Source organism: Ostrea edulis, chromosome 3 (genome assembly GCF_947568905.1).
Source record: "Ostrea edulis chromosome 3, xbOstEdul1.1, whole genome shotgun sequence".
NCBI lineage: Eukaryota > Metazoa > Mollusca > Bivalvia > Ostreida > Ostreidae > Ostrea > Ostrea edulis.
This window is the reverse complement of record NC_079166.1, coordinates 6327538-6335967: the sequence shown is the minus strand read 5'-3', so window position 1 is coordinate 6335967 and position 8430 is coordinate 6327538. Positions and strand designations below refer to the sequence as shown.

Below are 8430 nucleotides of genomic sequence, written 5' to 3'. Positions count from 1 at the left end.
AAATTCACCGCCTCCAGCTGGAGGCGGCATTCTCGGACCGATTTTAAATACTTGCGAGCCAAATTCAATGTTAAACTCATCACTAATCAATAAAACGATGCTCCTTGTACTATTAAACGAAAATATTACTCCAAAATTCGATAACAAAAGTCAACCGAATTTTCGCTGTCATTTGAGCGCGACTCAAAACAAAGCTCGACAGTTTGTTAAAACGTTTTCAAGAGACTGTTTATATGATGAAAGAACCCATAAAACCAATAATTAGTAAGTACAAGAAGCTTTCTTTTATTGCTTTGTTATGAGTTTAACATTGTTTAATATATAAATGACATGTCGAGGTCATAATCACATTTGTAACATCGTGGACTGTTACAGCAGATTTGTTTTTGAAGCATTTTTTCACTCATGTGGAGACGTTATCATTGCTGGTGAATGGGTGCCAAAGTAGGCCTATCTCGGCGCTTACGGCTTTAGAGCAGGGAGGGATTTTTATCGTGCCATACTCACTGTGACACTGGACCTCGGTTTTTGCGGTCACATCCATTACCCACGACTTGCATGTATATCTAGATTACGTTCACTTTCTTCATTTCTCTGCACTGTAAATCAGTTTAAGAGAATAAAGATATTGTCATTGTCATCCGAAGGACTGTCCCATTAAATCGTCTCTTACAATAAGCAAGGAGTACCGAGGAGCTATTCTCACGGGAACTAAATTAAATGAGTGAATATCTGGTTCATTTCATAGAATTTGCACACCCATTATTAATCCGAGATTCCTCTGTCTCTTACCCCGCATTTATATTGTGACATGTCCCCCGCACATGTCACACTATAAAAGCGGGGTAAGAGTCAGGGGAATCTCTGATTAACCCATTAGAAAACGTTGAAACATCATTACATCAAACCTTTAACGTAACATATTGCGGAATCGTGGTATGACATGGAATTGAATCATATGTTTAAATGTTTTGTAAAATATATGCTGTTTCAATTAAGTGTACACAGGATGAAAACTACCGTGTAACAGAAGCCGGTATGTGCGAGGGTATAGAATTGACCATCAATTGAACTGGCGACCGCCACTTTATCTATATAGCGTCTGCCAATATTTAATGGCTGCCGCCACATAATTTATCTGCGACCACCTCTTAATTCATCAGACGGACCTTAGTTATTTAACTGGCGTATCTTTTCTTTCCCTCTTTTTTTTCCAAAATGAAAGGGCTTTCGTAACCTTCCCCTCCATTAATTAATAACTAAATAACCAACGAAGCTCGGACGGGCAGAAGGCCATTCTACAAAGCCAGGTTCTAAAGGTCGTATGTAAAGGTCGTATGTCTAGGGAAAATCTCGACATACAGTGCACGTGCACTGAAATTTCTGTAAGCCGTAAAGGCGCCGCCATTTTTTGTCCATTAGTTGCTTCAACAGTTATTCAAGTTTTCAATTTAACTGCCACAAATAGAAGACTCTGACGTGCAATTTGTAATTTCCAAAATACTTATACCGTGGGGATTCGGGTTAGAAGAGGTCATCAGTACTCCCTTGCTTGTCGTAAGAGGCGACTAAATGGGGCGGTCCTTCGAATGAGACCGCAAAAACTGAGATCCCGTGTCACAGCAGGTGTGGCATGATAAAGATCCCTCCCTGCTCAAATACCGTAAGCGCCGAGCATAGGCCTAAATTTCGCAGCCCTTCACCGGCAGTGGTGACGTCTCCATATGAGTGAACTATTCTCGAGAAGGACGTAAAACAATATTCAATCAATCCAAAATACTCAATTTTTCCAAAATGAATGATGTAATTATCATGAGTGTTGTAACAGTTTTTAGCAAATTATTAGATAGAAAAGTAGTAACACGACTACGTAGATGAACAAGTTCACGAATTTCTCTCGATATTATATACGCTTACTTTTTTACCATGCTATATGTTGGTTGATTTGTTTACTTTCTGCTAAATGACTAGGCGGATCATATAATTATCCACATATATGTATATTCCCCTTTTGATGTTTCGATGTTAATGGGTGTTTAACACAAGGGGAGTTTCTTAATATGGCATCTATTTCGTACTATGAGAATAAGATGCTTTTATAGGATCGGAAAGTCTCGTCATCTGACTCGCGAGAAATGACGTGAAATCGTACTTCCGGGCAGTTGTCAATATGACATTATCAATAATGTACTAGCTAGACTCGCTACGTTCAAAACCACATGGAGCTTACTACAAAAAGCGAGAGAGCGGTGGATAACAACTGGGTTTAGAAAATGTGTTCTAGATAGAACTCGAGTTATTACAGCGGTTGTTCAAGCGTCAATACGAGACATTTTCCAACAAAGTACAGGTTTGTTTACATTATAGTCATACATCTATATCTCAGAGTTTAGTTCAAGATATCGAAAGTCCTCGATCAAAATCTCAGCAATATATTTGCGTAGTTCTGATTAGACTGGTTCTTCATTGATGTGGTACCCCCCCCCCCCCCCCAATAATCTGCATCGAGTGAAAACGCTAGAACACTAGGAAAGAATAAAACTTTTTTCTTGTTGTGTATAATATGGATATACATGTATATTTCTATTTTATTCTATGATTTTGAACGTTTTACAGTTTCATATAGATTTATTTATATTATTTAATAAAAATATTTCTATAAAATGAAGACAGAACTTTTTACTGACACCATATCATATCCAAGTCCCACGAATCAGTTTTGTTTCCACTACGTAGCTGCAGTAATTAATAATATTATAGTATATACATTTAGTATGTAAAACTGCATACAGGACCAGATCCAGAAATTCAGGAGGGGGGGGGGGGGGGGGCTTTAAATCCGCGACTGGCATTTTAGATTTTTTTGATTTATCTGAATTTCAGCTGAATTATCACTAATCCAGATATAGTCAACAAACATTTTAGTGTGTAATTCTATATATACTAGTATTGCAGACCCAGGAATTCAAATGGGGTGGGGGGTGGGGGGGGGGTTATGAGGTGGAGATCTATCTCCCCTTAAATCCACCACTGGCATATTTCATGGATTGTAGATAGAAATACATGTATATCTTATGAATTTTGGTTTAGGCCAACAACAAAAATTGTTGAGTTTCCGCTAACGTTCCAGAAAAATATAGGGTAGGTAGGTAAGAAATAATTTTTATTTTTTTTTTAAATTTTATTTTTTCAAAGTATGCGAAAACATTGTAAACTCTAACAAGTTCAATGATCTATTGAATTTTATACTTTCAATATAAAATTTTGCTTAAATTGCATTGCAAGTAAATTTTCAATCTTAGCATTTCACCTGTTATTGACTGAGGATTATTTCCAGATGTTTTAGAAGAAACAATATTTTTCAATGAAACATATTAGCATAAAACACAAATTAAAGTTAACTCCTTTATGCCCCTATTTTATACAAGTACCAGATATATTGTTTCTACATTTAGATTGGTTGTCAAAGCAATACTACTATTGGATATGTTTGACAGGAAAATAATGTGATGATTTTGATAAAAATATTAAATCATCACCAAAATATCAACATCATTAACATATTTTAAGTTTATTAATTCATTTCTTAATGTACTTTCATAATCTAAATGGAACAAGGGTAGGAAGACAGTCTAAGCAGATCCCACTTATTCTAATGGGATCCAACTCTCTTCCAGCTAAAACTTTTTACCGGATATAAATTTTTATTTTAAAAAAAAGCCTGCACATCTTTTTCCCCCTCGGCTCTCAACAGCCATCAACAACTCGGATGCGTTCACTGCTTTATTTGTGGCCTTTTTCATAGTGTATTCAGTTAGAACTGCAGCAGAAACCATGGACGTGCATACAAATTTGATAGACTGGACATTCAAGTGCACTATATAATGTCTGTCACTCTGCATCATGACCTCCATATAAACAATGCCACCGTCTAAAAACACCATAGGAGTTGACAATTTTAACAAAAGAAAGTCTTGTATGGAAACATGACACTTGGCAAAGTCTCTCGGCCATCTGTTAACTTCAATTGTCAAAGCATCGTTGCGTGAGGCAAGCATGGAGGTACAGTACTAGGTCAACCATCATGCCATGCTGTTAGTTACAAACATTATCAATCTTGTTTAAACGCTTGACACAATACCATGCAATTTTGTACATCGTTAAAGCATTTGAATGACTTCATCTCAACGTCTAACTAAAAAGAAAACCAAGAACCGAGAATATATTTTTTCCGAAAAAAATGATGATTTTTTTTTTCAAATTAGCAGAAAAGATTTTTAGGGTCGGTCGGGTTAGCGGAAACACAACATATTTTATCAGTGGCCTTATCTGAATTTCAGCTGAATTGATAGAACATGTTATATGTCTATTATGAAACATTGACAAGTCCAGATAGTCAATTCGCATTTTAATGTGCATAATCTACATGGTTTGTGTGACAATGACTACAATGTTAATCTTTTAGATATAAAAGGGCAAACAACACAGCTGGATAAAGCATCCTAAGTCTGCACCTCGTAAAGCTATGACAATGAGAGAAATGTATCCACCCAGGCAATCAGAATATTGGTAACTCACCAAAGCTCTTTATGCAATGTATGCTCATCAAGCTATCAATATTAAATGATATTCATTCTGTAATGAATACTTGTATACATGTAAATTCAGGAGATCCCAAAATATAAAGGTTCATCAAAAATGAATGCATCTCCAGACAATATAGAAATTTTAAATGTCCATTACCTGCAACAGCAAAGGATGCCTGTGCAAACATATAGGGAATTTTACTAGATATATGCAGATATCATTATAAAGTTTTTCTTTACAAATTCTATCAGACAGCAGTATAAGTAAATAAATTTTATTATGCTATATAAGAAAATGTTGAATGTCCAAATAAGAATTATCTAGCATTAGTATTTTTATGAAAGAATATATAGACATAGTGGACGTCATTTTTTTAAATACACTGTATATTTTTTTGTTTCGGTAAAATTTTCAGAGTGCAGCCCGGAAGTTGCGCTGCAGCTCAGAGAACCATGGTTATTGGCATCAAGTTCTCCATCAGCTTTACCTCACAGGCACCACTTGTGGTTTCATAGTTTGAACACCAATGAACATGGAAGTGATTCTCATTCTTCAAGATGAATTATGGGAATTATACTTGGCATACATGATTGAGCCTTTGTGCCCTCTCTGCAATAACCAACTAGACAGACTTGTGAAAATTCAAATGTCTTCCATTAGTTTTATTTTGTTTTTGCTACAAATGATCAGTGTGAAGATGTGCATGAATCACCATTGTAACAATTTCTTTGACTAGCAACCTCAAATAAATGTTCACTTTATCATTTACTTGGATGCATTTAATATAAATTGACAATGCAGAATAATGTGAGTAAGAAGTTGTACATTTATAGTATCTAAGTCCAAAGGTAAGATTAATATATTGTGGAATTCATATCAGCTATTTCCTTTAGTAGAGGATTTGCAAATGGACAAGGGTCACACAGAGTTGAAAATCTTAGTGGACAGATGTACATGTCTGTATTGTGAAGGTATATGATTTAGAATATGGATGTTTTTAATTATTCAATTGCACACTCTACATGAATTTGACTCTTCCTGGTCTTGTAACAGCTGTGCTTCATCCTTACTGAAATGAGATTTTGATGAAAGAAAAGGTGTTATGTTCAATGTCATTCCTGATTAAAGTTTATCAAATATATCAAATCCTTTATTAGCAAGAATCATATATTATCTCGCTTCAACATATCCAATACACATCAGTGATCAACAATGTCACCATCAGAGGTGGATCCAGGATAGAATTCAGAACAATTGTGCTACACAAGTGATAGCCTTTGCTGTGTGACAAATTTTGCACAATGTAGTTGCTGTCAGATAATGACTAGTTATTCATTTTTAAAGTTAAATCCAGTGTTATGTTTGTTGTATCCATTGCGATTCTTTCAGAGGTAAATTCGGCATTGAGCCCTCTGGCCTGCTAAATGTAGATCCCTTAGATTTTGGTGCAACTTCATAAGAGTCATGATAAATTGATCACTGGTATGAACCCTTGTACTGTCCATCCTAGAAGTTGTTAAAATGGGCCCATTCTCTTCATAACAGCCACCAACACATTGATACTTCTGAAGGAAACGATGTATATAACGGCATCTGTAACAAGCATAGACATCAAGTGAATATCATTAAAAGTATTGCAGGGGTGGATCAAGAAAATTTGCAAAGGAGGGGAAGGGGGCAAGTGTAATTCATATTATCCCCATAAAGAGGTATGTGTAAATTAAAATTATCAAAATTGCAACCCAAATTTCCATATTTGTTACATATGAACTACCAAATGGGGGATGGCACCACCACCACTCCCACCCCCTCTTGTCCCATCAAAAAATATCATCATTAATTAAAACATAATGAAAATGAGAAACTGCATTGTCTTGTAAATGTGCCCCCCCCCCCTTCTTACCTGTCAGCATCCCATATAAAAATGTGTTATTACAAGTTTATATGATCAACTATTAATCAGGGAGATTGACAAAACATTATACAAATAGATACCTGCATATATTTACTTAACCCAGCTAATTGTTTTATTCCCGAACCCAACCCCCCCCCCCCCCCCCCCCGACCCTATTGCATTCAGTTTGTCTCCTTCATCAAAAGTAACATACTGCATAATTGTTTCATGGAATATTAGTTCTAATTCATAAAAAACTAAACCCTTCAACTTGACAGCTGTTTATTATCGAACATATTCAGTAAAATAGGTTTTAGATCAATTACCCGCTCGTGGGTAAAGCTCACTGCTTCTCAGTTCTCAATCGGCGATTTAACTATAAAAATATAAGTATGACTTATTTACCTGCATCTATAAATCCACTTCTTCCTCTTTTTGCATAAGTAGGGAATCTATATAGGCTGTAGGTTCATTTTAACGCTGTCATCTGAGCATAACCAAAGCAAAACAAAGTGACATTTTTCGACTGTTGCCCGGAAGTAGTAAATCGAAAGTGAAAGTAAACTAGACTTTCCGACCCTATTGAGGAATGTGGGACGTGTCGACCTCAGGGACGTTTCGACCCTAGAATATATTGGGTCAAATCGGCTCACCTAATTTGTTTTATTGATAACTGGGATGTTTCGACCCAAAGTTAAATCTTAGACTCTCTCTCTCTTTCTCTTTCTCTCCATGTATGTATGTGTATGTAATTCATTTTGTTTTATGTCTATTTATGAATTGATTTTGGAATGCATTAGTGTTATGTATTTATGATGTTAAATATTTCAATGTTTGCCACTTGCGTTGTTAGTTATGGAGATTTTGATTTACATAATGATTTTTGTAAAGATTGAAAACAAATGGATATTTCTTCATTGGAATTCATTATTATAATAATTAATTGTCGCGGTGAATACAAAGAGCAGCGTGTGAGATAACTGCGATCAAACGCGACAAGATTGGCACTAATTAGTGGACTCGAAAGCGAAGCCTTTAAAAATAGTTGAAAGGTGGTGTTTGGCGTGGAGACGATAATGATGAGATCAATGTATACCCATCCAAATACATATGAGAGTCACCCCAAACAACCTTCGTTACCCCCATAGAGTTTGACAATTCAAGATGTCTGGTAAGTTGAAGTCATATTATTCTATTAAACACTGATTTTCACATAAGCGTGATATTTCCTTATTGAAAAATAGGCTAAAACCGTCAGACGAAAAGAAACACAATTGAAAAGGAAAAACGTCTGAGGTCGAAATGGTTTTTTTTTTTTTGGGGTCGAAACGTACTAGTTATATATAAGAAATACGTGGGACGCTTCGACCCAAAATAGGGTCGAAACGTCATAGGGGTCGAAACGTCCCGTTGCTTTAATGAGGAAGCGCACTTTTATCTCCCTTGGTGATTGATGCAAGCAGCTTAAGTACAAGTTATATAACTCGGGTATTAAAGGAGGCGCTGTTGTAGTAACCTCTTTCGTTGCTCGTAACGATCCAGTTGTGAGGTTGGTTGTGTTTTTGAAAAAGAAATGCCTTGCCATTAGCGTTAAACATACAATTTAAAATTACATATTTATGATTAGCAACGTTTTATTATTTGATTGATTTGTAAATAAGGCGGTATTTCTCCAATTATTGCCTAGATTACATCGGGTTTTACGTACACGTGGGACATGTCATTCTCGCGCCATGCGGGTTTTGGTTAATTAGTTGTTTGCTAATGCTCCTTGTAATGTGTATTCTTGTTTCTATTTATTACGGTCTACAATATGTCACGCACTCAAAGAACCACCAGGGCCCTCACCGTTTCGACCCAGAGGTAAACTTGAAGACTTGAGGCCGGCCTAAAACCACCGGGCAGAGGAACTCAAGCCCTCCAAGCTTTCCTACCCCTGCGGAGAACCG

The 8430-nt window shown here is 36.2% G+C and overlaps 1 long non-coding RNA gene across 1 annotated transcript; it reads right to left on the bottom strand.

Moving 5' to 3' along the window:
* Positions 1-5002: 5002 nt before the first annotated feature.
* LOC125669258 (uncharacterized) lies at positions 5003-7050 on the bottom strand. Its single transcript, XR_007367790.2, has 2 exons — positions 6887-7050; positions 5003-6180 (listed from the first exon to the last, which is right to left on the bottom strand). It is a non-coding gene; the product is annotated as an uncharacterized LOC125669258 (long non-coding RNA).
* Positions 7051-8430: the final 1380 nt, after the last annotated feature.